This window comes from Ornithodoros turicata, chromosome 1 (assembly GCF_037126465.1).
Source record: "Ornithodoros turicata isolate Travis chromosome 1, ASM3712646v1, whole genome shotgun sequence".
Classification (NCBI taxonomy): Eukaryota; Metazoa; Arthropoda; class Arachnida; order Ixodida; family Argasidae; genus Ornithodoros; species Ornithodoros turicata.
Genome location: NC_088201.1, coordinates 200,080,050 through 200,095,468, shown reverse-complemented (window position 1 = coordinate 200,095,468; position 15,419 = coordinate 200,080,050). Strand labels below are relative to the sequence as shown.

General features: G+C 39.6%; 1 protein-coding gene and 1 long non-coding RNA gene across 6 annotated transcripts in view; one reads left to right on the top strand and one right to left on the bottom strand.

Moving 5' to 3' along the window:
• LOC135378944 (caspase-7-like) overlaps positions 1-15,419 on the bottom strand; it is a 290,182-nt gene that overhangs the window by 109,303 nt on the left and 165,460 nt on the right. The window lies entirely within an intron of this gene.
• Positions 1,094-4,578, top strand: LOC135375267 (uncharacterized). The gene is made up of 4 exons (XR_010417198.1): positions 1,094-1,448; positions 1,582-1,677; positions 1,801-1,919; positions 2,892-4,578. It is a non-coding gene; the product is annotated as an uncharacterized LOC135375267 (long non-coding RNA).

Here is a 15,419-nt window from a genome sequence, read left to right as displayed (position 1 = left end):
AATATACGAACTTGTCAGTCAAGCCATATGCACAGTCACAGCGCAACGGATAAAGCGTTTATTGTTGAAGTGAGGCAGCTATTGTAAAGGACAGCGGCAGACTTTCGACAGTGGAAACCGTTAATGACATAGAAGCACAAGCACTCACATAGTAAGCTATATGTGGTTGTCGCTTCGGAACCGTTAAAATAAACGGTAAAGAAAACGATTTTGTTCCCGTACTTTGCAAGAAGACATGGGGGTCCCCGAAATCCACCATTAAGAATAAAGTTTAAGAATAAAACATTCAAGAATAATCCGCTTAAAAAATACACGGTTAAAATATATCTCCTAAAATAAACCGCTTACTATCCCCGCTTAGAAATCACCGTTTAATAATCCACAATTAAAAATAAACTGTTTCAAAATCCCCTCACCATCTAGCACGCAGGAGGTCTGATTGCAATTTACGCCGGGTTATATCATGTTATGTTAGGTTAGTTTAGTTTGGTTTCGGTTAGCTTGGGATAGTTTAGGCTAGTTTGGTCCTGTGAGGTTAGGTTAAGCCCCTTGCTTGCAGTTCACCTTGATTTGGGCCATACCACATGACTCTAGCAACTGTAGGGTTGATTTGGGGGGATTCTGAAACGATTTATTTTTAACGATATATTCTTAACCGTGGATTCCTTAGCGTTTATATTTAAACGGGGATATTTCGCCGATTATTTTTGTGCGTTTATTTTTAAAGGTCAGATATGCCGATTTTGAAGTGCCGCAGAACTGAGCGATACTCGCGCTGTGTGTTCATTACCGAACACTGAATGTGTGTGCGAAATATCTTGCTCCGACTGTTCGTAGTTTTTTAGAAAAGAGTTTTTTAGTTCCCACGCCCGGCCGTCAGACCGTCGGCAAACCCTGCGCACGGGCGCACCGACGTCACTGCTCTCGGTTTATCTGTCTTTGGCTTGGCATGGACTCTTGGCTTGGCCGCTTGGCTTCTTTCGTTTCGTCCTCTGTGCATCGTACATAAGCGAACAGCTGATATGTTGTTGCTAAGCCGGAAACAAAGCATGTGAATATTTTTTTTGGCACGACGTCGTTTGGAAAGTGCACTTCCTTGTTCTGACCTTGCCTTTTATGGGCTGGAGCGATATGATACGTGATATGCCACGGCGAAGTTGTCGAAGATGCGACGGTGCTACGCTGTTAGAACAATTCATCGGAGCATTCAAGTGTTACCTATTATAAGCTGCCAAAAGACCAAGCAGTACGAAGCCCTTGGATGACAGTGGTGCCTGCTAATTTCCGCTGCAAGGATTTCGTTCACGAATGTTATCATAGGTTACGCGCGACTCCAGAGGCAATTTGGAATATCGGCACGAAATCGTCTGACGAAAATCTGAGCTGCCCGACGCATAACATTTTGAACGTGCCACGGAGGATCCAGGCAAAAAACGAGAGCAAAAAAGGTAAGTCGAGGTTCAATATAAAAAGTAGCAAGCTTAATGAATCGATTGTGCAGCTGTCCTACTGCGCTTACTCTGATATGGCCACGATTAGCAACACAATAGTATTGATAATCTAACTTCTGAATTATCACAGGTGCACGCTGAAGGCGGAAATGAAGCATGATCTGGCTTTCATCTGGTGCATGAAGAAATTGATGACACATTAGTTGCAGTCTACCTCCCCCAACATGTATGACAATGTGATGTTATAATTTGAGTATTCACCTATGTTCAAGTTTTCATGTGCACTCACATGCAGACATCTTGACACCACTTTTAAATCTGCCCTCAAAGTTACAACTTGTGCTCTCAGGGTGGAAAACAAAGGTCGCCATTCCGATTAGCTGCTATCTCCCAGTTCAAGCACTTTTGCTGTCTGGACACTGGTTCCTGTGGATGGGGTGTTACAAGCTTCACTGTCTGATATAGAAGGTACGTTACATTAGTTCAGTTAACTTGTCTTTTGCATATTTTTGTTGCTGTTAGCTGGATTACTGTTGGACATACACTCCTTTGACACACAGAAGCTGATGTCGCCTCTGATAACGTTTTAGAATTTTCAGTGTCATCAACGTCCGTTGAGGAAGGTGCCTTTACTATCTGTGAATCTTTAATTAAGAATAGCCCAGAATTCATGTTAACATTGTCTACTCTTATTAATTCACTGTCTGTGTTCTGAGAGCTAAGAAAAATTGAAACTATTTATTTGTCACAACTTCACACTGGATGTGGTACTGGCTTGACATGTGAGCTAAAATACCTGGATTCTACAATAATTGTGTTGAACTTGGTGCATTACCGTGGGCAATGCCACATTCACTACATTTTTAGTGGGTCCGGTGCACAAATACTGTGTGCATACTGCATACATACAGACATACTGTTCGATAGGCAAAAATACCTGAGCAGTGCTGTGTAGTCTTTTTACCCAAAGTCCATACTCTTACTGCAAAGTCACAGCACGTAGAACAGCAATGTGCAGGTATGCTGCGATAGAGATTCACAACAGAAAGAAGACTGTTGAGAGCATCTAAATTTTAATGAGACGAGACTTTCGTGCACAAGGCTGCTCTTGTTAATGTCTAACATGAAGTTACAAAATCCCAGAATATATAAAACATGTTGTAATGTAGAGAGTGAGGGTTGGTACAGACATAAAAATAATTATACAATCATATATAATAAAATAAAAAGGGGGTACAACTCCCCCCTCAACTCAACTCGACAACTCTACTTATGCTCTACCTTACAACATGTCTTATATATTCTGGAATTTTGTAACTTGATGTTAGACGTCAAGAAGTACAGCCTTCTGTGCAAAAGTCTTCTTTCTGTTGTGCACAATCATTATACAGTAAATACGACTATCCATTTCTAGTCATTAAATGCTTTTTTTTTCTGCAGTGATAAGCATCCATCAGGACACATGCCAGAAAGGGAGTCTCTTTGGAATGACAAACCCTCATCACCTCATGAGGATACAATGGTTGACAACTGGTTCTCAAGCACATCGAAACTTCAACAAATAATTCATGAAAAAGCCAGTCAGTACTATCTATTACAGGAATTGAACGTGGATCCTCCTGCTACCAGTCAGAGATGTTACATTTCAGGCGCTCATTGACTTTTGGTGAATCACTTGTTGACTTTGTCCCAAGATTGAGCTTGCCACAGCTCACTTGCCTATCTGTTAATGTTGTGGCGTGTGTTGCATTTTTCTCTTTGTGTGTTCCAGACTCAGAACGGTTAATTTGGATCAGGTCAGGTACGTTTCATTTAGACATGGCAAACATAAAGTGGTGTATCTCAACACAACTTAGCAGTGGCCTTCATGCATAACTGCACACAAACACAGGACACACACACACAGGACAGACACAAACACGTCCCTTTGTGTTCCCTAGTCTCGGGGTTTTACATATGCATCATCTTCACCAGCTCGCTTGCTTCCTAGCCATTTTTTCTGCACATTGTTCACTCTACTTTTATCGTGTGCTATATAATCTTGTTCAAGTTCTGTCAAACGACGTTTAATGCTATAAAAAAATTCAGAACACTGTGGGTTGAATGGTAGCGCATGAATGCAGGAAGGAAACTGTCATGTTATGGCAAGTGTTTACATATTGTACATTTAACTACTAATTTTATTGGTTAGCTTTCGCCGGCGTATCATGTCAAGCCATGTTATATTAATTTGGAACACGTTCTTCTTAGTAGCCAGAGCAGCTGATAGACAGTGAGAACATAGCCCTGTGTGTTTGTCTTTTCCACCGCAGCCCTTCGGTTTCCTCCCTGATGGCTACACATGTCAGGGATAGGTTTCAGAACCAGTAGTTCCCGCCAAGTGTGAATTGCTTTTCAGGGGATCATCATGCTGGCAGATGAAGCGTATGGTTTAAATTATTTGCAGGACAGGAATTGCGTAGCTTCACACAAATACTACTACTACGACATAAAAGTGGTTTCAAATCTAGCTTTTTTGTGTTCCTGACATTATCGCACAAGATGTAGTATCCACTATGATCCTTTATATGGTTGGTATGTACAGTGAATCAACAGATGCTATTTACAAATCTGTGTTTTCTACTGTGTTGAAATGGGGTAGTTTGTATCTGAGAGCCATAGTGAAACACAGGCAGCCAAGGACAGAGCTTTGATGCCCTCGAGAAACATGGCAACACATTGCAGGGACTCTGGATGCTGCCTAAGTTTCCAGAACACACAGCTCAAGGCAGCGGTTAAATAACAAGACAGTTGCATGTGTAAGCAGTCCGCTGTTGGATTTGCTTCTGTCCCAGATACGTTATCTCAAAGGTAACGCACGGACACACTCAGAATGATACTAGGACTGCCTGTGAAATAGAATGAGGAGAGGGGCCCTTTTTCTTGTCTGTTATTCTATTGGTTAAATTGTCATTTGCTTAGCAGCACATATGTGTATATTCCAGAGTCTGCTAATAAATATATCAGTTGAGACCTAGCAGTCGCATTGTAGATGTCTCATCCTGTCCTTGGCTGCTTGTGTTTCACGATGGCCATGCTTGCTATTGCAAAAACAGAAAACAAAAACGACGATAGAAAAATACGAAAAGAGCGACCTAAAAAGCTGCCTGCTCTAGTGCTCACATGGAGGCAATGCAATGAGGTAACATGTTCCATTCATGAACTGTGGATAGTAGTACGTAGCACAACGGCAATCGATTATTCAGATTTTACTTGAAGTACTTTGTTTTTTTTAGCTTTGTTTGCACAGTCTAGTATTGGAGCTTTATATGATTCCCCTCTTGAGATACTGATGCTGTGCAGTTTGCAGTTTGTTAATTTTGAAACTGCACTGTGCTGAGGTACAAAAACCAGAATTGTCATATCTGCATTTGAGCACATAGGAATAATTTGAAGTACTTTCCTTGTTGGCATTAATATTTGCACCAGGTCACAACATTGTTGATTGATGGAAAATGTAAATAAATATATTTATTTGCTTGCCAAACAATGCACAAATGTCTTCTTTTCTAGTGAGATACTCCCTGTTCACCAGACATAAATGTGGAAAAGTTAAAGGGGCACAATGATGGTAGAGGCTAGCGTTGCTTTTTGCCACTTCACATATATTCACTGTTACTCGTGTGCACATGTAGGAATAGGAAGGTAGAGCATGTGCATAAAAAAATTCGTATGCAGCCACACATATAGTTCAGAAGATTAATTGGATGATGTCCACGCATATATAATTGTGCTTCATGTGCAATGAGTATGCTAACGGATTGCTTCCAGGAAGCATTTTTATTTATTTCTTATAAATTCTTTTTATAAATGTTATTTTTATTTTATATAAATTTCATATTATATATTGTATACTTATATTTTTATAAATTAAAAACCCAAGTTACACGGCCCCTGTAAGAGTGTCCTTTGCAAATGGTTTGGTAACGTGTCTCTAACTGTAGAGGTAAGAGGCAATGGAGAATGCTGCAGACAAGGTTGCAACTTACATATTGCTTATCATGTCCTACATACAAAGTGATTTGTACAATAATTCCTGAGCACGTAATTAATTCCGAGGCTGGCCAGTGATGTCACCCGATGACAAGTTACATAATTGACTCTAACACTTTTACACCCCATGGGCTGAGTTGTGAATTGAAGGAGCACACTACAGAAGGATAAGGTGCACCTGATTTCTAGGATCTATGCCATCCTCTAACCCTTCAGACACCACATTTCTAAAAACACAATTTCTACGTGGCAATTTGTGCTCTGGTACTTCTTTTGCGTCAGCATAGTATGCAACCACATGGCTACTGGAGCTTTCGTGTGCATGTTTTTGTGCGACGGTGCTCATTACAAACAATATCCAGATGTTAGACATAAAATGCAGTAGTTTGTAGCGTGCCGCACAACGCAGCGTGACATGGGAGTGTGTGATTCAAAGAAAGCTTCTGGAAAATGCACAGAATCCCACAAAAAGTTTAAAATGTGATTGTATTTCGTTTTACGTCTCTCGTCGTTACATACCATCGTCGACGCTGTTGCACATTGATAAATCGTACGTAAAACTTGTCCCATAGCAGTACGTGGTTTCTCAAATACATAACACAATTTTTTCCTGCAGGAATAAAACGCTGTCGGCATTTTCATGCTAACACGGCTGTCTAAACGTCAGTCTCTACAATGGGCAAGTGCTGTAAAGGGGCTAACGCAGACGCGACTTGATACAAATTGTACATGCTCACAAAACACAAACGACGAATTCCAGTCACAACATTGCAGAGAGGTTGCTTCGCGAATGAGTTCGCAGCCGCTGCACTGTTTACTTATCGCGGAACGGTGGAATCCGGCTGTCCGCCATCTTCAAGCACAGATACGTGAAGCCGCGAGAAGCCGTAGCTGAAATCCACTGACAAGTACGAAGGCGCGTACACGTCACAATGCCCGTTCGGGTGCATCTACGTCATAAAAATGGCTGCGCCCATGTGTGTTTCGGAATGAATTATCTATTTTTTTGACATGGTACTGTACCGAACTGAGAGAATGAAGGTGCATTTTTGGAGAGTTGGATGTGGGCTTTCAGAATATCACAACCGTTTCGACTATTTGGGATATCGGCATAGCTGACCTTTAAGCGTATATTCTGGGAGATATATTTTTAAGAGTGGGTACTTACGCGTTTATTTTTTAAAGATTATTTTTAATGGTTTCAAACGGGATACACCCGAAGACATGACTAGCGACATTTATATTTCGGTGATCGAAGCAAGTGACCTAGCGAAGCACGCAAATTTCACTGAGTAGCACGAATAAGAGCTCCGCTTATACCGTTGATCACTTCAGGTTTCAATACAACTCTTCCACACCACTCTTTTCCTCCTCCAAGCGAAGCTATGAAGAAACTAGCACAGATGGAGGAACAAAAACAAGCGACGCAAACCAACGGACACACGCAAACCGACGGCACACTAAACCAGCTAAACACAATAATGGTATCCTAGGCCCAGACGAGGTAGATATCATACCTATCCCCTGCGTAGAGATACAGTCCCGTATCAATCCGCTGCTGTGCTAGATTATGGGGGATTTTGAAACAGTTTATTTTTATTGGTGGAATCTTAACCGATGATATTTAAGCGGATATTTTAACCGGTTTATTCTTCCCGATTTATTTTTAAGCGTGTATTTTTTAAGCGGTTTATTCTAAAATGTTTTGTTTTTAAGCAGTTTATTTTTAATGGTGGATTTTGGGTACCTTCCCTTCCAGGAGGGGTCCTCTAGTCGTCCGATAAACGTGAAACGATAAACAGAGACGGCAGAAAGAATAGAAGAGAATCAGGAGATTCGGTCTATGAGGTAAGGCTGCGAACTATGCACCATATGCTGGGGTCTTTGTTTATTGTGGACTGGAATTTTGGATTAGGAATGATTCACGCGGATGTCCGCTGTTGTGTGAGGGAAAACTGGACGGACGGACGGACGGACGGATGGATTTCACATTCAAGGTGTCGGAAATCAGTGCAAAAAGGCCATATGGCTTGCGTAGAGGCATATGCACACGCTATTGTTGAATGAGTGGCTAGCGTGATTGAAATGACGCGACACAGGGATATTTGGTTGGTTTCTAATGTCGGATGTGTAATTATTAAAACGAATTTGGAATGACGTTGTAGTTTGGCCAACATATTTTGCTTTGCATGAATTGCAATCTAATAGATATACTACGAGGGATGAGTTGCAGAAGGAAGCACTTTTAATTTGTACTTGGAAGTTGCTGTTCGTGCTTCGTACCGTGTCTGCACTCTGCATTAGAGTACAAATTTGTCATCTTCGACCATTGCATGGGTGGCAGCATTCGTTTATAGGTGGTGGCTTATTGACTTTTGCTCTGACTAAGTGGTCTTGTACATTTCTTGCACGACGATATGCTACGGGAGGTGGTTCTGTGAATATTTTTCCAAGGCGCTCCCACCGTGTTAAGAATGAGTGATGGAGTTTCAGTATGTTTTGAAGGTTAAGGATCGCGCCATTGAAGTTGGCTGCAAGATTAACCCGTTTGGGCGTTCGGGCCATGCTGAGTTTCGTAGTACTGTAGAATTTGCGTAATTTGGGTGCATCTTTGTGCTCATACCTGTGCCGCTAATTTGAATGTAATGTCTGTTGTTGAATTCAAAATGATCACATGTGAGTATTAGGCAAATTGGTGGTTCTACGACAGCAGAGTCGTAAGGATTTTCGGATCATTTTTCGCATGCCACGATGGCAGCATGAATGCCGTTGTCGTTGTGGAGATTGGTGTACAACTAGGTAACATGGCATGGTAGTGACATCGCTACAAGTAGCAAGGGTTACTGACGACGCAGACAAGTCTGTACTTCTAATTTCGGCGTTCACTCCGGACGTCTTCAAACGGCTCTACAACTTGTTGCAGCCTCGAAACATCACAGAGGCTCCGTTCTCAGAGATTACGACCAAGCAAAGAGAACCTTGGTCATCGACACTCATAAAGGTCTCTATGAGTTCAACCGAATGCCTTTGGAATCGCGTCTGCCACAGCGGTGTTTCAACGTATCATGGAACAGCTGATCGCTGGGATACCCTCAGTGGCTTGTTACCTGGACGATATTATATGACTGGCAGGAACGACCATTAACACTTGGAGAACTTCAAGCACGTTTTACTGCGACTACGTGAATTGGGCTTCACACTAAAAAAAAAAAAGAGAGAGAGAAGTGTGCGTTCATGCAGCAACAGGTTAGGTACCTTGGTCATGTCGTTACCGAGGAGAAATTTCGACCATCTTCGAAAAGGGTATCCGCGATACTGAACATGCTTCTTCGGTCCAGCACTACGGGAAATACATACCCTTCTTGGCAGACGTTTGTGCTCCGCTGAACAGCTTGCTTAAGAAATATGTACCATGGCAATGGTAGGCGTCGTCTGTTGAAGCTTTCGAGACGAAATTCGCGAGTTCCTTTGCGGCATAAAGTGAGGCGCTTCATGCGTTTGACTTCACCGGAGGTCAGAAAGCATCATAAAGTGAATGTCAGGATAACATGCGGTGGCTATTTCTTACTGATTGGCTCCCATGGAATGAATTCGGTTGATGAGCAATGATTGGCCGTTCTCAAATTTGTGCGTGAAGCGCTCAAACAGCCGACAGCGCGTCGGTAGAGCCGGCTGGAACCTGTACCCTGGAACTCGTGAGTTCCTTTGCGGAATAAAGTGAGGGGCTTTATGCATTTCACGTCATCGGACGTTAGCAGATGGGTTAAACGGCCCTGAAATCGCCGGCAGTAGTAAAGGGGCGGTCAGAAACTACAGGGTGGCGAAACTACAGGACCCCTGCCCTGAGCCCTGCGCGTATTTTTCCCCGCGCGGTGCGTGTGCGGAGGGTTGTCCACGTGCTTATCCGCGGGGGAGGGCTGCATGCTCGCTTATCGTAGCGTATTTTTCAGCCTGGGCAGACTTCTTTCGTCATTTTTCAATCTGTGCCGACTTCAATTATTTTTTTTCTCAGCTACAACAGGTGTGCAGTAGGCTGTTTACATGCAAAGGATAGCCATACAGAAACGTACAAGTGAAAATATATTTATTAAAGTCATTAGTGTCAGAAATTATGTTATGGCTCTGCGTGAATGGGAAAAACTTAGCCAAAAATCTGAAGCAGAAGAAACACAATACACGTAACAATACTTATTACAGGTACGATACAATAGCATTGAATAGGTATCATACATCATACACAATATTTTTTATTAACTGTAATGACACAAGTTTTCAATGAATCAGAAGGGATAGCACATTTAATCAAAGAAGATGTCCTTAATCATTACGATTACAATCAAAATTACAAGTTTTATTATAAAAAGTCTGAGATGTGAGAACCTGATAGATGCAAGTAATTTCGAGCACAATAGCTAAGTTTAATATTCCAACATGACACAAATTTAATTTCTTATGAAGTGAATAGCGCAGACATAAGGCAATAATTCGAATGAACACATAACATTAATATAGAACCAATCATCCAACATGTACGGAAATAATAGCTACACCATATCAAAACCAGAAACGATCACCACATTTAATCAAAGAAGATATTCTTAATCAATATGATTATAAACAAAATTATATGTTGTGTTATAAAAAGTCTAATATTCCTATACGTGAGAACCATCAGTGCAATAGCGGGAAGTTCTGATAGTTCTATGTAATTAACTGTGAACAGCAGAGACCCTGGAAGATGATGGGACACGAACACAAGAGCAAATAAAATCTATACCACTACAAAGAAGTTATTCTTAATCAAAACAACATAGTAATCTATCATTCAGAAAATCAGAAGAAAAAATCAAACTCATCAGAAAATAGATATGTTAAAAATGAACTTCACCACATAGTACGCTCCTAGCCAACAAACAGAACTAATGATATCTGCCCTGATTTGTTGAAGATGGGTGCCAATAGATATATGGAAGACCACGGAATGCGAACACAAGAAGAAATAAAATCTATACCACTACAAAGAAGTTATTCCTAATCAAAACAACATAGTAATCTATCATTCAGAAAATAAGAAGAAAAAGTCGATTACAATCAAAGTTACAAGTTTTATTATAAAAAGTCTGAGATGTGAGAACCTGATAGATGTAAGTAATTTCGAGCACGATAGCTAAGTTTAATATTCCAATATGACATAAATTTAATTAATCAATTTCTATTGAAGTGAATAGCGCAGACATAAGGAAATATTTCGAATCAACACATAGCATTAATATAGAACCAATCATCCAACATGTAGGGAAATAATAGCTACACCATATCAAAACGAGAAACGATCACACATTTAATCAAAGAAGATATTCTTAATCAATATGATTACAAACAAAATTATAAGTTGCGTTATAAAAAGTCTAATATTCCTATACGTGAGAACCATCAGTGCAATAGCGGGAAGTTCTGATAGTTGTATGTAATTAACTGTGAACAGCAGAGACCCTGGAAGACTATGGGACACGAACACAAGAGGAAATAAAATCTATACCACTACAAAGAAGTTATTCTTAATCAAAACAACATAGTAATCTATCATTCAGAAAATCAGAAGAAAAACTCAAACTCATCAGATAATAGACATGTTAAAAATGAACTTCACCACATAGCACGCTCCTAACCAACAAACAGAACTAATGATATCTGCCCTGATTTGTTGAAGACAGGTGCCAATAGATGTATGGAAGACTACGAAACACGAACGACACGAACACAAGAGGAAATAAAATATATACCACTACAAAGAAGATATTCCTAATCAAAACAACATAGTAATCTATCATTCAGAAAATCAGAAGAAAAAATCAAACTCATCAGAAAATAGACATGTTAAAAATGAACTTCACCACAGAGCACACTCCTAGCCAACAACCAGATCTAATGATATCTGCCCTGATTTGTTGAAGACGGGTGCCGATAGATGTATGGGAGACCGCGGAACACCAACGACAAGAACACAAGAGGAAATAAAATCTATACCACTACAAAGAAGATATTCTTGATCAATATGATGACAATCAAATTACAAGTTGTATTATAAAAAGTCTAATATTCCTATACGTGAGAACTATCATTGCAATAGCGTGAATATCTGTCATAACATTTCGAGCGCAATAGGGAACCTCAATTTCATATTACAACATTAATCAACTATTAATTTCTTATTATGTGAACAGCATAGACGTAAGGAAATAACGAGAAACAACACAATCAACAGCTACAATTAATAGAGAGCCAAACGTGCGCACCATCCAACACATAGAGAAATAATAGCTAATCGATCTATCAAAAGGCGAAATATTACAATATAGCACAGACATAACGCTGAAGAACAGAGGAACACGCGGCGACACGTAAACAATAACAGAGGAAAATAATCATCATAATGAACCATCATAAAATCGACCAATATACAGTTTTCATTCTAACAAACACTACGAACCTTGATGGAGGTATCCAAGACCAAGACGTAGAAAATATGCACTGTTTTCACTCTTTTCCACAAAGCCGGGAGACTTTATGTCTCTATCTATGTGACCATAGCACCGCGCATGCTTTATCACTCAAAGGGTTATGGGCTATATTACTTCGTCCAGCAAACGGGGCGCTCTAGAGGTCAGATAAGAGAGTTCAAAGGCGATATATTTTATTGTGCAGCGCAAATAGATGTCGGTATCACTCGCGGGGATCACTATCTTTTCGCATCCTTTCCTTGAGACGGAAATCTTTTGTCAAAGTGGTTGTCAAGTCGACCAAGTTTGTAGTGATGCGATATTGCTATTGAACATGTAGAGAAAGTCCAAATTATTAATTGTTAGCAACGATACTCAATGAAAAACGAGACACAAATTTAATTACACCAATTTTTGTAATATCTTGCAACAGAAATTTCTAATGAACCACACAGAAATATGAAATGTGAAATGCGACTCAGAGTTATGAAGCATTCCCAACTCAGAGATTATTTTTACTAATGTCAATCGAGTGAACAATTGAAACAAGTACAAGACAATAATTATTTCAGGCAGTAAGTTCACAACTCATAGAATATCAATCGAGTCAATACTTGAAACAAAATCAAAACAATAATTTTAACGACAGGTGGAGATTATAGCATTCTAAACCAGATAATAAAATTTTAATCAATAAAATAAACATAGATATGCTTTTAATTTAGTGTAGGCGTGCACTTGAAAACAGAAGAGACAATTGCTCTACATTGAAAAGATGCACAGATTTTGTACTCGATACCATAAGTCATGGGAAGATGTGATAAAAAACTGCTTCGAAAAGGAGGAGCCGCGAAACTATTTCATTATCGCTGCATTTCAATACGTCCTAGACATGGTCGTATTCGGAGATATGGTACAATCTACAGAACTGAAGGTGCAAGAATTGATATGCCGAATCTACAATACTTATAAAAATATCTGCACATCAACGTCGGAAGGGCCACTGGGATTGATGGCGGAGTTTTTTAGGTTTGAGGTGAAGAATTGCAATACACTAGACCAGATGTAATTGTAATCATTGTAATGGGCATTGCATTCATCAAGAAAGCAGTCGGATCAAATTATCATATACAAACCGTCTATATCGCACGATTCATTACGGATTTGTTGAAGTTACACATATCTGAGATGGAAAGTATATAAAACATTATCACGTGATATATTCCACCCTAGAGTCTCTACACATTTATTTTATTCTACCAGTCAGCGATGTCGAATGAGCAGAAGTTCAATATTGTCGTGCAAGGTCTGATGTATTATCACCTGTTGAAACTCAACAAACATATCAATTGTGGTGGACCACCGGACGGTTTTCATCTAATACTCTCTTGTACGCCATTCAAGAGTCTTCATACAAAGAAAGGAAACATCAATAACAGATTGTGCAAGTTCATCGCGACAAAGTTGTTGAAGCAATACAAACGCGGCGACAACATAGCGCCTGCGTTAATCAACACTGGATTCAAGCGCCCAATAATCAGAATAAACTATTTAATGTCTTCGCAATTCATCAATGAAGACAACAAACGAAAACTTCAGAGTTTGAAATAGAACTGTAATTTATCGAAATAAACAAGTGTATAACTGAAACAATAAATGTAATCTTTGTCATCATTATAATGAATTCTACGCATCACAATAAAAACAGCTTATGACTAGATTGAAGATTGCTAAGGAGACGAATATTTGATACTGTGTGCAAAAATTCTAATATGGAATCACAGCTAGCCATCAAATAGGTTTTACCCCCGACTACACTCTGTACAACTTCATCACCCAAAGGATAGAATTGACGGAGAAGGATCGGTCATTGAAATTTAGAGGCATGATACATCAGTCTATGATTACAAAAACGATCACTAATCTCTTATCATATTTCATGAATTAAATTCCACAGTGCATGTATATTTCTCAATCAGTTGCAATAGCCCAGACGTAGTAAAAGAAGAAGAAAACGCGTTTTTGACAAGCAACCCGATTGGAGTGCAGAAGAATTAAATAAATATTTTCGCCAACACAGTTGTCCCTTTGTATGACTGTACGTGAGGCCGACAACGGCAAGCCCTATCACCACCACCACCACCACCACCACCTTGTATGACTGGATAGGATGAATGAGCCGTCCAAGATAGGGCAAAACGGGAAATAAGGCAAGATAACTGATTGCGGTGGGATAAGTCAAAGCGTTCGCGACACAGTGTCATCGACTTTTACAACTGCATTCGGATTCAGTGCCTGCGAGATAATACGAAGTCTTCGCGAAAAGCGAATCTATTATCAGATGCCGCAATGCAAATGGAGGATTTTACAAGTATGATGTGCAGGCAAAGTCTACATTTCTAATCACGTAATCTTCCTAACACACGGCACACAAACGTATATGAAATAATTTCCAAGTGGCAATCAGATTTTGGGACAAACGGATCACACAACCGCCATCAGAAATGATTAACCAGTATACAATGAAGATGAGCGTTATGCATAAACACACTGGAAGATATGTTATATTAATTATAATAAGCAGATCAGTGCAGGTCGCACATAAACGTAGATACAATTCACAAAATATACTCGAGATTTCCCGTAGCCATACAGGAAAACTATGACATTATTTTAGTGCCATAGCATCCGGGCACTACAAATGGAAAGGCCATACTTTAATTTTATAAGTCTTTAGCTCATAACGTTGTAAAACGCAAATTCCACACTAAAGATCATTTTCTTCTTTAAATTTTCAAAGTCAAAACTGCACGCTATTTCTTGCATTTTTTCAAAGATATAGATTAAAATGTTGTGCATATACTCACACATACTATACAAGATATTTGATTGTGGCTTAAATGCTAAAATTTATCGATTCACATTCAGGAGAAGTGGTGACCACCACACCTCAGTAAGAGTTTAATTACAGTTTGAACAGGTATTGCGATTTATGATCAGTGTTGTAGAATGTGTAATTTCACAATACGCAAGCTGTAGGTCGCTCACTTTGACGAGCACTCTTTCACGATGTCAGACAAGTTATTCGAATGGACTGATATTTTCTGTATACACTATAACATAATGCGAATTCTTTATGTCGTGGATATTAAAAGTTACGAATATTTTTCGAACGAAAATTTACTTAAAACTTGGATCTACTTGGATCTACTGGCTCTACTTGGATCTAACTTGGATCTACATTTATGTGTGACCTGCGCTGATCTGCTTATTATAATTAATATAACATATCTTCCAGTGTGTTTATGCATAACGCTCATCTTCATTGTATACTGGTTAATCATTTCTGATGGCGGTTGTGTGATCCGTTTCTCCCAAAATCTGATTGCCACTTGGAAATTATTTCATATACGTTTGTGTGCCGTGTGTTAGGAAG